General features: G+C 39.9%; 1 protein-coding gene across 5 annotated transcripts in view; it reads right to left on the bottom strand.

Moving 5' to 3' along the window:
- Positions 1 to 21,472, bottom strand: part of ctnnd2b (catenin (cadherin-associated protein), delta 2b) — a 135,503-nt gene that overhangs the window by 100,261 nt on the left and 13,770 nt on the right. The window lies entirely within an intron of this gene.

Genomic DNA, 21,472 nt, shown 5'->3' with positions numbered 1-21,472 from the left:
ATCAAACCCACAACCTTCAAGCTGAAAGATGACTCACTCTAAACCACTGCGCTACTGTCTGCCTGTCTATATAAGTATACACATATTTATAAATATCAAAAGCGGAAAAAGAAACATAAATAACACACATTTGGATGTGAAAGATTATTTTCATTATCTTTTAATCTGATGAATATTATTATTGTAAGTTACTTATTGCATAAAATAAGAGAATTGTGAAATAACAAGTACTGCTCTCATGCAACACGTTATTTTAACGCTGTCATTTTTCACAAGTGCAATATACATATATCATACATCATGTTTAACCCTTGTTTATACTATAAATATCAAGCCCATATATTCTGGTAACTGTCTGTAATGTACATTCTATTTTTAACTTTTTATAGTCGTATTGTTAATATCTTTCTATATTGTACTTTCACATATTATGAAACAATGCATGTTTATGATTTATTATATCTTTACTGTCTTTGCTGCTGTGACACTGTACAGGACTAATATTATTTGATCAAATCATTGATTGTTTTAGAATAATGTGATGTTAATAATGCTGATCTGTACGTTTGTGTTGATTTTTGAAGATATTTCACCTCATCGTCCTCAAACTCATCCTCATTCAGAACAGAGTGAATGACACTTGGAACCGGTCCATATTGTGACTAATGCCACATTTCTTCTACCCCAGCTGATCGATGTTTCCTGCTTTTCCTCTCTGACTCTGTGATGTTCAGGTCATGGGTAGCTGGAGCTTTTCCCAGCATGCATTTGGCAAGTGTCACTGACACATCCTGGACAGGTGCACCAGTACTTTTCTGTATCTAGGCCAGTCAGAATAAAAAAGCACAGACTTTAAAGTGTCTCCTTATACATTGCACTGTTCCACTGTGTATATAACGCTCGAGTCACACTTTAAATGAGGGCACATGTCAGCCTGGTACATGTGTACGTGATCCACTTTAGTGTCCTACCTGGACCTGGACAAGGACCAGGACCTTGCACACTGTCCATATGCTCACACAATTTTGGACACATTTCTGCACATTCATCATGACATCATGAATTGGTCTTAAATAGCATCTAACTGAGAACAGAGTTCTGCACTGGATCATTTTTGCATTTGCTTTGGTAACGTGTTTTTCCAGCTGTGGGATGAAGTCAAAATTAGGGGTTGCAAAAATTCCCGTTAATTCCCACGAGAAGAGTCCAATTTGGATTTTCTTCCCCAAAAAAATTCCCAAACAAAGGTTTCCAATCCCAAGGAAAGTTTCTGAAGTCAGAATTCTGACCTTTTTTTCCTCTGAATTCTCAGATTAAATTCAGAATTCTGACTGTTTTTCTCAGCACTCTCAGTTTTAAGTCAAAATAGTGACTTTTTTTCTTGGAATTTTGGAAGTAAAGTCAGGATTTTTCCCTTTTTTCCTCCAAATTCTCAGATTAAAGTCAGAATTCTGACTTTTTTTCCTCCGTATTCTCAGATTAAAGTCAGAATTCTGACCCTTTTTTTATCAGAAGACTAGTGGTCCTGAAAGAACACACAGGTTTGATGCCTTTTGTCATCCGTGTGTAGAAAGACACATGTGCCATGTAATCCTGATGCTGCACAGAGCAACAGCCAGAGAGAAGAGAAAAGAAAAGAAGAGAAGAGATTACTCCTGCTTGCTGCTAGGCAACAATCTCTGGTCATTGAAAGCTGCTAATATGGCTGACCTCTCTGTGCTTGTCTTCCATTTTGGTGTTTGTCCTCCTTCTCTTTACTTTTCCTCCCCTCGTCACATTCTCTCCCCCTCTTCACCTGTGTCTCCCTGCCGTTGTTGTCTCTCCTCTAAACCTCGTCTTCACTTACTTGACCTATTTCGGCATCTCCTCTCATTTTTTTCCCTGCAAATTTCCACTTCATTAGGTAGTGCGCAGCCGAGCGTGACATGAGGGAACGGCGGTGGCTGGCGCCGCACCGATTTGAACCTGCAGCACACATCACCCGTCCCGTCCAAGTCCAACTCTGACCTTGTGACACCACTACATGCTTCACTATCATCGAGATGTCTCACTTTTCCTTCCTCCTTAACCTGGAGGAGTGTTTCCTCTGCAGCTGCTACCATGTCACACCTTTGCCTCTTTCCTCTCTTGTCTCCTTCCTTCCTGTAGGTACATCACATCTTCATAATCCACGTTTTCAGTGTTACTGGTGCCCTAAGAAAGTGTATGAGTGTGAGGGTCTCTGTGGCCTTACAAAAAGAAGACTCAGGGACAGAGTAGCTGAGCACAGTTTTGCTATACACACCAAAAATCTGGATTATCAGGAGTAAATGAAGATTTTGAAACTTTCATAATTTTTGTAAATGTATAAATGTGTCTTTTGTTGTTCAGATTAAATGTATATGGTAATCTGAGTCGATTTACAATTAAGATTTAGTTCCTCTGTTACGATACTGATTTATTTTTGTCACTTGAATTTTCTGTTTGTACATTTTTTTTTCTCTGAGTACTGAGATTAAAGTTGGATTAATTTTTTCTCAGAATTCTCAGATTAAAGTCAAAATTCAGATTTTTTTTACTCAGAATTCTCAGATTAAAGTGAGGATTCTGACTTTATCCGCTCAGAATTCCCAGAGGATTCTCTTTTCTCAGAATTCTCAGAATAGAAACCAGGATTTTTAAATTCTAACTTTTAATTGTGAGATTAGTCAATTTTATTTTTTTTTCATTTTATTTCCCAAATGTATTTTACATGCGGCCCTAATCCTTTTATGCAGTTTTGTATAGGATTACATTTTACATCTATATGTGGATTCCTAACATATGTCATTTGTGTTTGTACATTTGGAGAAATATAGATTTTTGTTTTCGTCAAATTTAATCTTACCTGTCCTCACCTGGACACACCTGTGTTAATTATACTCTTTATTTTATTCATTTGACTTTATAAGTCTTCCTTGCCCCATTTTTTCCCGCTAAATGTTCATGCTTGCCATTAAACTGAGCATTTTTGTTTATTTTGAATTAATATTAGATTGTATTTGTATTATTTTTATTTGGGTGGTATTTATTTCATATGCTGTTAGTGTAACTTTCAAATGTTCAAATCTAACGTGTCAATAAATGAAATTGTAGCTGTCGAGGACCAACAGAAGCGTTGCTTGACTTTGAAATCCACACTGAGTCAGTGTGCATGACTCATACAGACATGGTCCCTGTGTTATTCCACAGGAGAATTGCTTTTATTATTATTGTTATTCTTATTATTATTATTATTATTGTTTTATTTCTTCTTTTAATGCATTCATAAAAATGCAGCCGCACACTCTAGGGATAGACGAGAGGAGGAAAAGTAACGTCACACGCTGTGATCTGAAGAGAGAAATTTACAATACAAATATTTTATCAAAAACAAAAACCAGAAGGAAATAATTTGTATTTTATTCCGAAGAAAATGTTGCACTTTAATTAGAAGATTCAAATAAAGCTGTTCATTATAATTTCTAACATGCCTTTTTTTTACTTCTTTTAATTACAGTTCTTTTTTTAATGGAATCTCTTCCAATTTAATGTGAAAGTTGTCAAAAAATGCCATTAAAAACACAATTTATTATATTTTGTTTGATATTAAAGTCAGCTGTCACACAGGCACCGTATTATGACGTTTTGTACCTTTGCTTGAGTAAATTTTCTCTATCCAGACATCTCAAAGTATTTATTCTGCCTTAAACACTAAAACTGTACAGCCTATATACCAGATAGTGTCTACTCTCTGCATTAAATATTTCATATGACAGGTTATTCAAGCTTAAATCCGACCAGAGAGCAGTGAGCAGAAAAGACTGCACAGGTTGGCTTTTTTCACGTTAAACAGGGCGGAGAGCCAAATATAGGTCAACTTAACAGACTGTGTCCAAGCCATTGTCGCAACAACTGACCAACACAAAGCAGCTTTGCCCAGTAACAGCCATCAGAACTAGGATATAGAGGCCCACAGCCCAGATCGAGACAAGACTTTGATTTATGGATTAGGGCCCCGAGGCTTTATTTCACAGCAGTATAATCTTAGATTCTATATTTCAGTGCAGTAATGCTTGGGTATTTATCCCCTACATTTCAAAGTGGTAATCTCTAAATGTTGAGATTGGCGCTCTATGATTGACGTGACTGAGGGAATATCGAGCTTTAATCTTTTGACCCTTTAAGCCCATCAGTGGAGTCTGAGACGGGGCGTGTTTTTGGGGAAGACGGGAGTTCAACATCAACGCAGATCAACATCAAATCGACTAAATATCTGTAGAAATGTTATTATCCTGCAGTAAAAATGCATGTGGTAACTCTTCCTTTTCTCTAACACTATGACCATAGACTGCGTATAAAGATGGACGTGGTTTTGAAGCCTTGGGATTCACGATTTGACTGATGTTATGACGGTTTTTGCAACTTAAAAATTCAGATGTCAGATATAACACATCAGGGGAGGGTCAAAAATAAAGATTTGTTGATATATATCGTTATCCTTCCACATGCAATACAATAATCAATCACTTAATTAAGAAATGAAGGCGCTCTAAAGTAAACAGTCGTGCACAATGAGGGGAAACTTGGGCGAATGTTACCTGACCAAAGAAGAGGGAGTTGTACGGGATAATGGTGAAAGAGAAAGCTACTTTAAGAGATGCTCCATCCACGTTCAATACATAGACTTTATGCACTTTGTTCACTATGTAAATAAATAGAAAAATCTCAGAATCATTGTATTGCGATATTATTGGTATCGTGGACCATGTATTGTGTTGTAAGGTACTCCCACTCCTACTAGCTGTCAATCACACTGGTGTTGCCATGGCCCTGGCAATTTTGGAAAACAAAATTTCTGAGTTCCTATCCGGAAGTTCCAACTGGAACGCCCCCCCAAAGTGTAAACAACCTCTCAAACCTCAACACATGATTTCAAGATATCTGCCGCTAGCAACAATAATAAAAACACCCAACTACTTTTACTGCTAACTCAATTTCTGTCTTATTTATTTTACATTACAAACATGTTACTACACTGTTTGTGTGCGTAACATACCGCATAAAGCATCACTACTGATTCGTATTGTTAGCAATAGTTAGCATTCATGTTTCTTTTTCTGACTTCTCACCTGGAACGTGACCAACGAACGTGACGACTCTCCAAAGTCAGACGCACCATTTCTCTCCGTCTTTCGTGGTGTTTTTGTCCCTTCCTGTCTTCCCTGTGTGTGTGTCTGTGTGGGCGTGGCCTCCTGACCTCCACCTGCTGTTCACCTGCACACCTGGCTTCAATCAACTCATCAAGACTCCGCAATTTATTATCCTGGTTCTTCTCTCTAGTCTTTGCCAGAACGTTTAGTCCTGCACGTGGTCCTCAAATCTGCCAGACATCCAAACCCTGCCTTCCTCACAACCCACAGATTATATCATTCCAGTTCATTAAATGTCAACTCTCAAACCAAGACTCCAACGAATAAAACTCATACAAACAGGTTAGAGCATGGATACAACCAATTCAACCATACAGCATACTGACTACAATATAGAGTGCATATAAAATATGCATAAAAATCAACTTGAGTTATACAAAATGCAGTGTAACCAGCAATTATTCAGTTAAATCAATTAAAGTGCAATTAGGCAAAACATCCACAACCAGATGATAATTTAAAAGTGTCCAATGACATTGGATCCTTCAGTTTCAAACTATTTTGTAGTTTGTTCCCGGTGGCAAGAGCTACATTTACCTCATTCAGAATGGTTACTTGGAACTCCTCTATTAAAGCTTCACGATAATGGTCATGAAAGTAAAAGCCTTTGTTGAAAAACACATTAGAAAAAGGAATAATACAAAACTATTTTGCATTTCCACATTGGGTTGCAGTGTAACCAAACCCAAGCCTGCCTAATTTCAACAAAACCAGCAGCATGTGGTGGTTGCCTTGATTTTTGACGCTGCAAAACCCAACTGAACCCCATTGAACCCTAGCAAACTAACTAGGGTTCGATTAAGAAGGGTTGGTGTGAATGCACCCTTAGTTGTCTCATAGACTTTGATTCAAACTGAGTTCTTAAGTGCTGCCTCTGTCCTAATTCCTGGGCTTCACTTTTCGAAAACCAGAAGACTTGGTTCCATCGTGGCACTAATGCCTGCCTTTGTTTGTGCGTTGAACACTGTGTTTTCTTCAGGGATGTGAGTGTTTGTTGTGTGTTTGACGGGCAGTCCCCCGTCGCCTCATTAAAACTTGCTGCAGTGCGTTTGGTTTTGGCTTCACCAGTCATCTGTCCTCTTAGTGTAGACCCCGAGCTCACGCTTTTTAAGCTAACGACACTTCAAAAACTTAAATTAACAATGTTAAAGGTGTCTCGTTGTGTATTTAACAAGACACAGCATCAGCAGTACACAGAGAGAGAGATAGAGACTGAGTGTCTTTAGCTTTTAGTTGTCACCTGTAGGAGTTCTGCCGTGTGGGGGCGAGATTTCCTTTCAACCTTGTTTCTAAAAAGAATAGTTTTTTTCCAAGAAACACTTTCAGGAAGATCTCTAACAAGTGTTTAAAGGTGCTGTTCTTAATTGATTTAAACACTGATAGGATTAAACATTGGTTCAAGCCTGTGCAGTGATAAGTAAACACAACCAATCGTTGATCAGATTACCTTGGATTTGCTAGCGTCAATCTATCAATCTTTGGCAGGCCTGCTGGCCCAAATATAAATGGTGCAGGTATTACTTGTCTCGGGATACAGAACCCGACATTTCGCCTTAAATGCAGAAGCAGAGACGGCCAGATAGCGAGTTACAAAACATGGCAGAGACACTTAATTCAACAAAGAAAACATGGACAATCAAAAGGCCTTGTACATGAAAAGGTTTTAGCAGTCGAGGCCAAACCTGAGAACATCGGTGATGCTTTTTGGAGCCACTTGAATGGATTGAAAAGCAACATAGAGAGGTAATTATATGTGTGTGTAAGTGCTTATATATATATCGGAGATGTGATTTTTTTTTTTTTATTCTTTATATCCAGACAGGTGAGTCAGACATGCGGACACTGAGATTAAGAGTTTATTGAGTCATGGAGCTGTACAGTATGCCTACTTCAGTCCGTCAGCTTGGTTGGAGCTGCGTTATCAGGTAAATGTTTGTGGGTTTGTGGTTTTCATTGGACAGCTTTAAGGGACGGGGGCAGGATGTGACGGTTCTAGTTTTTCATAAATACAGCCGCTCTTGCTAGCGTTTCCTGCATTGTTTTGCAGGAAATGTGCTTTAATTTCAATTTTAAATATGATGGTTAAATGAAGTTGATGGCAAAAAACTATACCCAAGTGGATGTGGCCTACCCCAGGTTCTGAAGAAGATTGACTCAATAGGATGACCCAATATTCCCAATATGTGATGTAACAGACTAGAACAACGTTGACATCTTTACAGGACCAATTCCCTCAAATTCAAGGACCGAATCTGCTGACACAGCTTAAGATGTGCGGGCAACTCGTAAGGGCGTCCTCGCCCATGGTGTCCACTTTTATTGATTTGCAGCACGCTCTGCAGCTGAAGTGATTGTCCTTGAGATCTTTGTAATTTTCTTTGACGAGACAGAGACTTTGGAATTTTCATTTCCCAGACATCAATTAATTTGCTCTCTCTTGCTTTACTTTACTCGCTCATTGTTCTGCATGGAATCTCCCGTCAACGGCGGAGAGAGACGGTGGACAGTGTCCATCGGTAGTAATTATGACTCAAATTTTGTTCTGCGTAGGCGTCGTAACAAACAAGGGAGTCATTTACCTCAATACCAACTTTTCTTTCAACCAAAATTCAAATTTCAAGGATGTCAAGGACCCGTGGGGAACCCCTGCACTTGACACACACCAAAATCAGCTTACGTCACACCACTCGGGAGCTTTTGAGCGGTGTGATTTTGAGCTCCCATCAAGCGGAACATCACAGAGAATTGCAAATACAAGAGAGCAGGTGGAGACAATGTCGCTGCAGTGAGGGAGTCTCCCTCATAGTGTGAGCTCATCTCGTTTCCCAGCTGTCGACATGATCACCTGTCGCTGCAGTAACGGGAGACCAAGCCGAGCCAAATCAAGCTCCCTCCTGCCTGCTGATGGCACTGTTATCACTACAGTGTTTTCAATATATGCATTACTACATCAAAGTGTACTGAGAACTTTTGGTCAGTCTTACCATTTTCTTCACTTGAGTCCTACCTTAAACAAAGCCATAACAACTGTACGTTGAATGCACGCACTCACATATGAAAGTGTTGGTTAATTTGTGTCTAAATTTAAACTCCACACAGGCTAAAATAAACATCCAACAGTGGAATTCAATTAGCAGCATTTCTCTGTGATCCAACGCTCCCATTTTAATTAGTAATGCAACTAAGGGGAACTACCTCTCTAGAGCCCAGCGAGAGCCTGCCCTCTCCCCTCCTCTACCTGCTCAAGCACATATACAGTGCACTTGCAATAACACCTCAGAGACAGATTTTTACATTTGCAAATAATCAGGGATGCAAACGCAGAGAAACGAGAGTGGGGGAGGGAATAAAGCAGCTTGACGGCAACGACGGCACAGCAGTAAAGCCGTGCTGTTTATAGCACTCTCACTTTCTTTTATTTCCAAAAGTGCTGTCTTTTATTCAAATCATTTGGTTTGACCTAACTAATATGACTCAGCGAGTGGCAGCAATTACGCTGAAGCTCCTGCAGGTAACCTCTCTATAGGCGTGCATCTCAAAACATCAAGTGGGCAACACAGGCCGAAAGACAATTTAAAAACAATTCAACTAAGGCCCGCCCTCAAATACAGATAACCAATCATGGTGGCTTCACAATAAAACCATGAAATTATGAGCTGAGATGGTAGTCATTAAATAGTCAGTGGAGAAATGGTGAAAATAAGATTCATAGGAGTCTACTTTCGGGACATTGTGATGTTTATACAGTAAAAAATATTGCGATAGATGATGGACCCACACTTTGAAGGAGCAAACATTTAAGTTGGAGGCTAACAACCGAACCTTCAGTAAAACAGCAGCTGAAGCATAACGCTGTGTTCACACCAAACGCGCGTTTTCACATCGCGCCATTCGCGGTGTGGGATCACCACTGTATCATCAGCCGGTCGGCCCAAGTCCAAACCGCCAACATCACCGACTTCTTCGCTGACCATTTGCCACACTCTCTCATCACAGAGCACACAAATGATAATTTTCTCCTCCATTTTCAGCAGAATCTGGCCGCCGGCACGTACGTGACATCATAATCGAATAATCTCAACACTGCTTGGTCTTCACGCCAAAGTTGGAAGTTGAAAATTTCAACTCGGTATTAATTGAAGAAAAAAAAAATTACTTCGGGTGGATCATTGATATTTAGCAGCGGGTGTGGATGACATTACGGCTCATCCGCGCATCTCTATCACCTATTTTTCTTTCACTGCTGATCGTTTTGTTTTCGCTTAGTTGGCGGTCACTGCTTTGATGGTCAATATAGGACATTACAGCCATGTTTTTGAGCCTAAAATTAAGTAGAACAGTGTAGAATATTTTCCACCCTCCTCGCTGCTGCGATAAAAAAAAAAAGGCAGACAATTCAACAAAAAAAACGATCACGGGGGGCTCGACAGTCGACTCTCAAAATGCCATGTCATTAATATCCCTAATCGTAATGTACCATATACTTTGAATAAAGCTTTATTTTAAAAGTGTGCGAACACAGTGCGCTCAACGTCTTCTTCTCCAGTTTTTGTGTAGCAGTGTTACAGCACCACATACAGGCGTGGCATGCATACTGCATCCTTTAGAGTCGTTCTGGGAGGTTTTCCTGAAACAATTCCGCATTTATTCATAGAAAACCTAAAGATTGTTTTACATTTTGTTTAAGTGTAAGGCTCTAGTCTCCATGACAAAGAAGACATGAGTGTTTATGCCAGTAAACGTCCTTTGCAGAAACACAGCAAAGTAAATAATCTTGCATGACTGCTTGTAAGCGCTCTTACAGATCTGCTCCTCATGACTCAAATATCACCCTCTTCACATTGAGATAAGAGACAGCTTCCCAGGTTTCACATTCAATTATGCCACTGAAATGAACGGGGGAAATCAGGGGCAAGTCAGAATTTAAGATATTAAATGTTTCATGGAATGTAATGGCACTCGCTAGAAAAGCATGGCTGTGAAAGTTTTCTTCTTAAACCACTGAGAGAAAAACATTAACCCATGAGGGAGAAACCGAGAAACAGAGAAATTAAAGAAACAAGACTCCACCTCTTACAGCGCAACCTCCCAGCGGATAGTGGACGAAAGTTAAAAGAGAAGGAAAAACAAACCGTTCTTCCGTCGAGTAGCAGATCCTCATCTTCACTACAAAGTAGCCCTTGTTTTAACGCTTCATCTCTTCTAACAACGAGCGGGAGCGGCTAAAAATACAATCAACACCATGAATTAAACATTTTCCACAGATCCTCTGGGCAAGCTGTGTTCACAAGCGGCTTTACCACATGATATAATTACAGAGGTTATGACGGCAGTGATAAACAATTTTAAAATGCACAGCTGCCCTGCTCACGTGACGGCAGATGCCGTTTGTGACCGAGAGAGGAACAGGCTCAGCAAAACCACGTTGTTTTACTGGAGGAAAATAATAAAAAAGAAAGATGCCAGAGCATGTTCACTGTGAAATCCCTGAGGGTTTAATAAGCTCACAAGTGAAGTGAATACAAAGGGCAATGTTGTAGTTATTGTAAAACTACAGGACAATTAAATAAGCCTCCATCCACAGACTGCATATGAAAACATGGAGTTTTCTGGTTTTAAAGATGGAGCCCAAGAAGCAGGACAAAAGCAACAGTAAAAGCCAACAGGGGGGGACTCCACTGGTTGTCTAAGAGAAAACGAGCTTCTACTTTTCACCATTAGTCTTAATCACTAGTTTCAGCTCTTCTTCAATAGAACATGGTGTTGCATCGGTGAATTTGTGTTGCCACATGTGTGGTCATCAGTGTGATTTACAGCTGGTATCATCCAATAAATGCCATGTCGGGATTCTGACGGCTTCAAAATGGGAGTTGAGATTCTTATGGGCAACGTGAGGAATCAATCTGGGTCACTTGTTATTGCCGTGATTGAGGTGTAACAGGGTGGTGCATACATCCATTTGAAAGAAAAATAGACTGAGACACAAAACTAGTTATGTTTAAATGTGCAAAATGTATTATTTCTGAAAAGCACCAATTGGAATTTACAATTTCATCATGTACATGAACACAAAATAAAACGATCTGATTGAGGTGTGCGTACACATGCACCAAGTACTTAGTCGCAAATTCTTAATGCGCTGTATTGTATATCAGAGTTTTCAGATTGGCACATTTACGTGACATTTTTATTCCAATCAGGCTTTTATTCTGATTACTTGTGTCCATGTGGCTTCCTAACGGGAGTTTGTTTTGCACGTTGAGGTCTACATCCATATTTATATACAGGCTCAACTCCAGCAATAAAACAGAAACTAAAGGTGAACTGAACTGAACTGGAAAAATCAAGAGGCTGGTGAATGTGTGTCACTTTTGGCCACACACCCAACAGCCCTTAAAATGGCACAACCTATTAATATCTGTCCAAGTATGACAAAACCTCATTAAATCTGCCATAATATTACAGTCAGTTTAGAACCAGTGACAGTTAACATTAGCTGCACATCCACATATGTGGACTTAGAGTTATACTTCAGGTTTTTAAGTGTGAGTTGTGTCTCATACAACGTAGCGTAACATTCATCAGCTACATCGCACCAGTGTGGAGACAACGGAAATCAAGTAAGTCGATGCCAAGTACATCAGAGGTCTCAAACTCGCGGCCTGTGCCTTAGTGGAAGGCCTTCAAATCGGCCTTCCACTAATTATCACGTTAAAATGTGTTATTTCTGTGAGTTATTTAAAAAACAAAAAAGATATACCACCCTGTAACAAAACAAAGACTTTTGTTTTGAAATTATATGAAATATTACAGTTGTAAGATCATATTGCTCCCAGACCCCAACAAGTTCCACTTGACCGACCCCTGATCTACATCCATGTGACTGAACTTTACTCTTTTCACTTACATTGCCCCAGAAATCTGCGACTCTGGGTCTTTTACCTCCGATTTTCTTCCTCTCAGGCTGAAACATGAAGAGGAAATCGAGAGTAGAACATGAAGACAGGAAAGTGAGGAAGCGGTGGGCGAGCGGAATCTTTCTGTACGCTGTAAACATTCTTCACTGCCGATTGTGGGACATGAAACTGACACATGAAATGTGGTTTAAGTTTGTTTTTCTCAGGCTGGAGGATGACGATGAAAGTAAAGAGGGAAGAGAGGACGTGGGGAATGCAGAAGAGAAGGGGAGTGGAGAGGAATACGGAATACGGAACGAGAGGAAGCTTTCTATATGCTGAAAACATTCTTCACCACTGACTGCGGGAGCCACTGACACATGAAATATGAGAGACAGCAGCACTCTCAACTATTTATAGCACTGGAGGAGAGAAGGAGTTGAAGACGAGAGAAAGCAGCCACACCAAATCCACTCCAGGGTGGATGGTTTTTGTCTTTGGCTGAAGAGGATTTGTACCCACTTTTACAGGAACACACATAAAGGCTAATGTCATTAACAGCACTGGAGAGGCCAGTCAGAGTTGTGTGTGTCCATTTCCATTTCCACGAGTCATTGCATTAGAATTAACGTTTATGTAATGCACAGTAAAAAGACAGTAAGAAGTAAGTAACTTTTTACATTTGAAGATACTGGCAAAAAATAGGTAAAACACAACTATTTTGGTAATTTAATCAGTTTGAGTGTTTTTTTGAACAATCAAAACAAGTTTCTCAAACCTGGACAAGACGAAGTTCTCAAAAGTCTTGTTTTGTCCAAAAAAACAAAAACTTTTAATGATTTCTTTGTGATATGGAGCAAAGAAACCATGTCAGTGATCTTTATTTGCTCCGTTAAGACCACAAATTCTTCCCTTCGCTCTGGAAGTTGGCAGAACAGGTCATGCTAATTAATCATTTCTTCTTTCTCCTGTGTTGGCCTATAAACTAAGAAACCCCTTTTCTGAGTGAAATTGTCATTTCAAAATCCAGAAATGTTGACAGAATGCATTATTATTCTGCATGCATGACTCAACAATAAAAAAAAAAATTATTAGGACACACTGGCATGAGATGTGAAACATCCTGAGTCCAGTTGCTACGATTTATGAAGAACTACGACATGGATGAATGAGAATCTCCACAGGACATCACTATTTTTAATTTTAATTAGATAAACACATGCTTGAGGGCGAAATGCCGCTCATGGCTTTTAGCTGTCGCTTTGACACGACTCGGCTCCATCTGAAGCTCAGTGTTGTTTTGTGCAAACTGCTAAAAATGCATCAGCGCTGCAGGGAAACGCAACAGAATGTCCTGTTCTGCTGGTGGAGATAATAATGAAAACAAGCTACGGCGAAGGGAGTGCACAACTTAAAGTGTAACTTAACCCCTAAAATACCTTTTCAGGTGTATATAGGTGCAAATCTTTAGGTTTTAAGTATTGAAATTATACATGTTGGGATACAAGTCAGTGTATCTACTGCCTCTCTCTGGTCAATTAAAATTTCCCCTTTGCCTTTCTTGGTCCACCCGCAGCGGGGGATTTTTCCACAAAGTTGCAATTTTGTCAGATTTCACTACCAGACCACGCCCACTTCTTGGCCTCAGAAGACGGGATTTAGGTCGGCTACATAGTCGGCTAAACTTGGTACGATTGGGGATTCGGTTCAATTGGGGGGTTGCGACATTCAGCCGGTCCGAGTTTGCTGTCACACTTTCGCAGTTCAGTGAAACGAACCAAACCTTTTGTATAACGCTTTCCCTTCCTCGCCTGACGCGGGACTGCATCAAGAATTACTGAAAATGACACAACAATGAACAAGAAAACTGGCTCATCTGTTGGTTAATGCAGGACAACCTCTGTTTCCGCCACATAAGAGCAAAACATGAAGCTGCATCAAATCCTTTCAGGCTATCGTTCTACACACACTCTTGTGTTCACCCATACTGGCCTGCGTTGTAGTCCGATTCTTGAACTTGTGAAGTGAACCAAGACCTACTTTTTTAGGCAGACCAGAGTCTGCTTCTTTGATGCGCATCAGAGTTCAGTTGCATGTTCACACCGACCCAAACAAGAGCAAGAAGGGCTAGTATGAATGCATCCAGTGATTCCCAAACACTGGGACCCACAGAAGGGTCGCAGGTCCCTCCCAAGCAAATTACAGAATTACAGAATTACAATACAATACAATTAATCAGATACGGTTATAAATGAGTCACTAATTTATGCACAAATTGGCTCCACAATAGTTTTCCATCTTTAAAAGGTGGCTCCCCATGTAGAAAGTTTGGGAAACGCTGTTTTAATAAAACATATTCTGCGTTGTATTATGTTTCGATGAAGCTGCTAATAAAAAAAATCCAGACACTGACAGTCATGATTTAGTTGTCATGCAGTGACCCAGAACCCTCATCGTCTGACACCATCAGAGGTTTATCCATGGTCCGAGGCAGAAGCTGAGGGCAGCTGTGCCTCTTTGATGCTTCCTTCCACCGAGTAATTACTTCAGCGATGTCATTTCTTTGGAGAAAAGCCCAGCTGAGAGTCCAGCTGATGTTTTATGCATTGCGCTACAGTAGCTGTAGCCAGTGTCCTACGAGTGCTCTGGGACTCTAACCGTGATTGTTGCTGTGCTTAGAATAGCAATGGACAGAAGTGCAGCCTGGACATCTCTATCAACATCCATCTTTACTTAATATACTTATGTTATATGAGTACCATCAAAGTCTACCCAACAAGAAACAGCTTCACTAACGGTTGAGCAAATATTAAACATGTTTTGATTATCTAATATTTTTATAGCAGCTGTGGACTGTGTCTAGTGAAGGTTTTCAGGAGATTTCCTAAAAAGGAACACTAAAAAAATAGGCCATAATTGGCAGCAGTGCTCGGCTTCTAATCAGAAAATGAGCCCTTGGTAACTACTCTGTTCAGGAGGAGGAGTGAGGACCACTAGGTCATCACAAATCAACAATAGGTAGGTATAGCCCTTTGAAACCAATGGTTTAAATTGATAGTTCCATTTGGTGAAGTGTGTGAGTGTGAGGTAATGACCCTGCTGGCTCACTGGGCTAACAACAACAGTATTGCGGCGGGGAAAAAACACAAGCAATATTCAACTCTACCAGAGGCATTACCAAATTGCGTAACATGAAAGATTTTAGCCATGGCACAAAAAGTACAGGGCCACCCGGTGGAATAGTGGGCTTTGTCTGGGTTCTCTGGGTTCTCTGGTTTCCTCCCACAGTCCAAAAACTTGCTGAGGTTAAGTGGACACTCTAAATTGGCGTAGTTCTACTGGCCCTGCGATGGACTGGCAACATGTTGCACCAAGTGTACTACATTCACACAATGAGATTACATACAATAATGTGTGATTACATATGTGATAAATTGCTGGATCTCTGGCCTCAGTGAACACTTAAAGCTTTGAAACGAGCACTGGTACCGTTCCATATTCCATAGTGGACACTGAGCAGACTTAGTCACATGATGTCTAGAGCTCAACAGAAATCTATTTATTTCCAACAAGGAACAAAGCAAAAACACTTTAAAGTTTTAATTTACATGTTTGAAAAGGAGTGGGAAGAAGTACAACTTATTTATTCCCACCCTTTCTCCCTTAGTCATTCTTAAATAATCAATCGTCTTCCTCATTTATTTAATGTTTTCATTGTTCTCAGCTGATCATGAAAAAACAGGGTCATCAAGATCTATTGGAGTGTTGTACTGGTTTAATCTGATTAGATTAGATCATAAAGAGAGAGGCAAACAGAGACGCATCTTCAGAATAAAACCTCACCTTCACATCCATATTCGTTGTCATTTTTTTCCTCCACAACAACAACAGCATCCCCATTACTAGTACAGCACTTACATACATCATCTTTAACCCTTTAACCCTGACTCACATGTGCACAGTGATAATCCAATCAGATTATAGACTGGACTTTGTAAAAGTGATTGTCTTTTGGGAAATAAAAACGATGGAGGTATTTTAATCAGCTTTGATGTCACAAAGAAAACAGGACATTTCTCCAGGGAAATTGACAGAGATGGAAGTGAAATGAAATCAAAGATTATTTTACTATTTATAGCTGCTCTGAATCAGCTGTTAGTAAAATATAAGGGACATTTATTGATGTAAACCCCCCCCCCCCCCCCCCCCCCACACACACACACACACACCAACCAGTCCCTGTTAGGCAAAAAAAAAAAAAAAATGACATCAGCATTTGATTAAAAAAGTGACTTTATAGGACCGGAACAGAGACCGACAGAGCTTAAAAGAAATATTTCCTCTCTCAAACCTTTTAACCTTGCCTTGTGAGGATTTGTCAGGTTGAGCTAAGCGTCTTGCTCATGACTCAGCTTTTTTCTGACCGAAAGATGAATAGACACTGCAGTTTCTTGGCGAAGGGTCAAATCCCTCTGAGATTTCCACTCAGCTCTCTAACATGCTGCATTCCATGTGCTCCAGTGTGTGTCAGTCCGGCCTGGGAATTCCTTATGTGCTGTTTTCTCAGCTGCTAAAATATCAATGTGCCCTTACTTGTCTCCGGCTTCAGGCTAAATAAATGAAGCTTGTTGTTTTTCTTTTTTTTTTTTTACAATAGAATATAGTAGTGTGTCCTCAGTTTACTTGGTGTGGTGTTACAGACAGGTCAGACTCACTTACATGAATCCATGTATCATTCGTTTTTTTTAAAATGAGATAAACGACAAAACTGTCTGCAAATCAACAAAGTGACATTTTTATGCTCTTATGCCTTAAAGTCTACAGAAAGTTTTATGACACTACACTGTATTATGGTAAACTTATTGAATGTTTTTTTAATATATTTTTCGGGCGTTGCACTTTGTACACGGTCCCTGCTCTCCAGTCTCACTGATGACTGCACATAGAGATCAAAGTAGTTTCTCCAGCTCGAAAGACGTCTCTTTTGGTGAAAACAATGTCGTAGCTTGTCGTCTATGTTGCTATGATTCAAAAATATGTCTCACATGTGTCTCAACAATGTTTTGTTTTTCGTGTTTCCTTAAACCGCAGCTTTTGGGCCAAGTAACTTGTGTTAGATCAATACTGGACGAAACGGGAAACACTCGCTATCCGTTTTTTTTGGACTTACAGGGAGTATGACCTAGGCTTTTTGATGAATTCTCGCTGAACAGTTAGTGATTTTCCGCGTCGCGTCGCAGCATCCATGCTCCTGAATCGTTTGTATTTACTTGTTTGCCAACAAATCACCTGTGGCTAATGCTAGGGCTAAAAAACAACCAGGGTTTGATTTTCAGGTGGCACTGCTACTAAACATGTCACATGCACACACACATGGAGTTGGCATCCAGGTTCCCGCTTGCTGGGTTTTTCTTGCGATTTCTACCAATATCTCAGCAACTGGGCGGATACACCTACTGCTGTTCCCAATCATGCATACATGGGGAAGGTTGTGTCAGGAAGGACATGAAAGGGCGTAAAACCTTAAAATGTGTGGATTGAGGACACAGGGGATAGGGTGAGATGGAGGCAGATGATTGGCTGTGGTGAGAAAATCTCTGTATTTCTTATTCAAACAATGTCAAAGTCAACATTCAAACAAAGCTGTGGTTTAAAAAAAAACATTTGCAGCTTTGGGTCGCAAAAGATATCAGGTGCTCATCAAGATAAAAGTCAGTTCAAAAATAATTCACAATAATTACTATCCGTTCAATCTAAAGTCCAAAAGATCTTTAAAGAAACAAAACAATGCTATTGTGCTTTTCAGACCAAAATACTTGAGATTTAGAGGAAGCAACTAAAATATGGGCATTGAGATTCTTTCAAAGGGGATTTTTCTGGTTTAGATGGGTTACTATTGACTGCAAAGGGTCATCCAGTGACAGCTCTTCTCCAGAATAATCCCAAAATCCATAATAGATCAGAGACTAACTGCATGTGAGCCAGGAGTAAATTCACAGGTAGAAAACTACAATCTCATATTTCAACTCTGCTCATTTTCTAGCTAAACATCTAGACATTATCTCATAAATACACTGCAAACATTGATTTTCAAGAAAAAATAATTTCTGGGAAATTGCTCTTATTTCTTTCCAAAAAAAAATAAATATAATCTTGGCAACCATCTTTTGCACTAGAAGAATAATCTCATTGAGGAAGGAAAAACAACCCTCTTAATTTGTTGTAAATTTTATAAGTAAGAGCAACCACACATCTTCTGTTGGAGTCTGTTCTCCTCTCTTTGTTTGAGAGAGTTTTAAAACTTGGTATACCACCCAACCCTAGTTTGTTTAAGAACTAAACTTTTGGCCAGTTTTGTCTTGTTTTTGGCTCGTTTTTTAGGCACAAAACTGTCTCAAAGTGGCTTGATTTACAAGCTAGATTTAAGAATTCTAGCCAAGCACACATTGGCTGAGTTTTCTCTCTTAAAACAAGAAAACTTAAATCAATTAAAGAATATTTGGCTCAGTGGGGCTGGGTTATTTATTCTGCAGTGTAATCCCTTCTGTCAGCCTGTGTCTCTACTTAATATGTCACAAACAAAGCAGAATCCACAAGTATATATTTCCCCGTTATCGCAGACATTATAAAGGTTGTTTAGCGTCAGCACAGAAAAGCCATTAGCGAGGTCATTAATTGCCACGGCTGCTGGATAGATGCACAAACGTAATGACCCATATCTTCCTAATGTTTGCAAACTCATCATCCCATCCAGGCTACGGTGGTGAGAAAATGAAGAGTGAGCGGAGGATGGATCATACGTGTCAGAGATAACACACCTCATCTTTTTGCACGTGTCATATTAGAGCACAGTGGCCCTTCAGAGGATATACACAGGCACGGCAGCCATTTCAAATAAATGCTAATATCAATGCACTGACTTATTTAATAAGTATTATGTTTTCACTCGCTCTGGGCAATTTTGCTGACATTTTTGGAAGGTTAATGTGTTGCAGTCTATTACAATATTAGGCTACGTTTTGGGTTGGGGGGAGAAGCTCCTTGGAAGGAGATTAAACAGGTTAAACATGGGGAATTTACTTTGTTTGAGATTTGACACTTTAAATATCAGGTTGACTCCATATAGACAACAACACCAGCCAGAGACACTTCAAACATGTCCATGCAGAAACAAGGAAGGACAGAGAATCTAAGTTTCTGACACCAAAGTGCATAGAGGAAATCTGCATTTTTAGCTCATAGGGGACACAGGAGCTGCTAATCTACTTCTGCCTTGTTTGGTAATGTTGGGTCACTTTGCTAAATCCAAACAAAAGATTTTCAAACACAGAAGTCTCAAAATAATACATGTGAACGTACGGATGGAGGCAGCAGTGGATCAACAACTCCTACATGCCTAGGATGTAAAATTGATGATTTTCTCTATGGACTTTGGTGTGGTAGAGGGAATGATTTACATCGTGACAGCCAGAAAAGGCTGACTAATGGCTAGAAAAAGAGGCAAATATATTCTCAAAATACTGTAGACTTAAGTTATAGGTTTTATTAAAATAAAAATCTTTCTGATGCCCCCCCACTAGCAGCCATGTTTTCAGGGTCGGCTGAGCATCCCTGTCTCGGTCTGTAGGCAAAGAGCCAGGGGCTCAAAACGCAACATAAATTTTGGTGAATCCTGTGAAGCCACACAATCTCATAAGTTGCATCAAGTCATCCTGAGGGAAACATGAATGCCTGCAGCAAACTTAATAACAATCCATCCAACGCCTGTAGTGATATTTCACCCCAAAGTAGAAATTTGTGGTCTTGACAAAGTATCTGTCACCTGCCCTCCTCGAGTATCTTTAGCAAAATCCACAGAAATCGTGTGCTACAACGGGAGATAATCAAAATGGCAACGATGAATCCTTGAAATTTGAACAGCTATAAGACAATCCAAGCAGCGGAGTGACTGACTTTCAGCATGGCTAAAGGTGTTCTAACTGGATATAATCTGGAGTATAATCTGAATTATTTCTGCAAATTGCGATGCAGAGACATATTTTCTTCTGAACATGTCACATTAGAATATTCGTATATCTGGGCATGTCCAAAAATTGTGTTAGACCAATATTACACCCCATACCCACTAAAATAATGGCGTGGCGAAATGTGAGTGGTGTTAATCACCTAGATTTCAAAATCCCAGGTATACCCACAGTGTGAGAGAGGCTTTATGGAGCTAAACACTCAATACTCAAGTCAAGTCGCTTCTGCAATATAACAAAGGCAACTAATGCAAACGGTGGGAGGCGGTGAATGATGAGTGCAGCAGCGCCGCTGCCTGAAATCTTTGGTTTCCCATTTGCCTGAATGGGGAAAGCAAAGTGCTGAGCAAACCTTTAAGATAAAGAGGAGATTAGTCGCTGTCAGCGAGTCACTGACTGCATGTGAGTACAGTGAATGAAGAGGCATTAGAGCCAGACAAAGCTGGTCTGTGCTGGCCAGACGCCACTTCCTCTGCTGCACGTGTGCACACCGACACACACACATGCCTACAAAACCTGCAAGCAAGCAAATACTCACACATGGTAAGAAATTATTAAGGGTTCGGGCACTGAAACGCCCTTTAAAGTTTAAAAAATGCTTATAGCATAAAAAGTTTTCAGAGGACAAGAAGAGAAAACATTCACTTCTTTTCTTTAAGTGCTTTTTTTATGCTTGTCATCTTCATATTTAATAGGTTGAGTTGAGTTGAGTAGTCATTTTTTTCCCCCCACATGTAGTGGTGATTTTTCATTTTCTTTAGGGTTTTTTTAGGGGTTTGAGATGTATTTTTGGTCAAGGACACAGCCTGAAGCAAAAGAATACACAAAGAAAGCAGACTGCACCAAGACCCATGCCAACTACAGAGTCAGCAAAACATGAAACAAATGATGGGGTAAAAATGCAAACAATGGAATCATTATAGGGGATTTGGTGGTGGATAAAGAAAAGAACAATCTCTAACAAATTTATCTGTGTCACACTGGGAAAGAAAGGAAAATTAATGTCATTAGGAAACGTATTGTTCTACTAAACTAGACACAAACATTGGCACAATGGCTTTCTCTGAGCACCTCCTATGGAAAATAATCTAATTTACAGTTATGTAAGGGTTCATAAATGCAAGGGCATTCAAAATCTTAAATGAGTATACATGGGTTTTAAACAATAGTAGTAGAGAGATATTGATGGAGCAAAAACAGCCCTTGTTTCCATAATACAGTTCTAGCACCACTGGGCTCAACTCTACTCGTTTTTCCATGACTGGAAAGCATGTGGGCCATGTGTTTTCTCGGTCCAGCTCGCCCTGGATCCTCTCCAAATGCAGGAACGTCTGCACCTCGT

This window comes from Solea solea, chromosome 1 (genome assembly GCF_958295425.1).
Source record: "Solea solea chromosome 1, fSolSol10.1, whole genome shotgun sequence".
Lineage (NCBI taxonomy): Eukaryota > Metazoa > Chordata > Actinopteri > Pleuronectiformes > Soleidae > Solea > Solea solea.
This window is presented reverse-complemented; position numbering and strand designations above follow the sequence as displayed.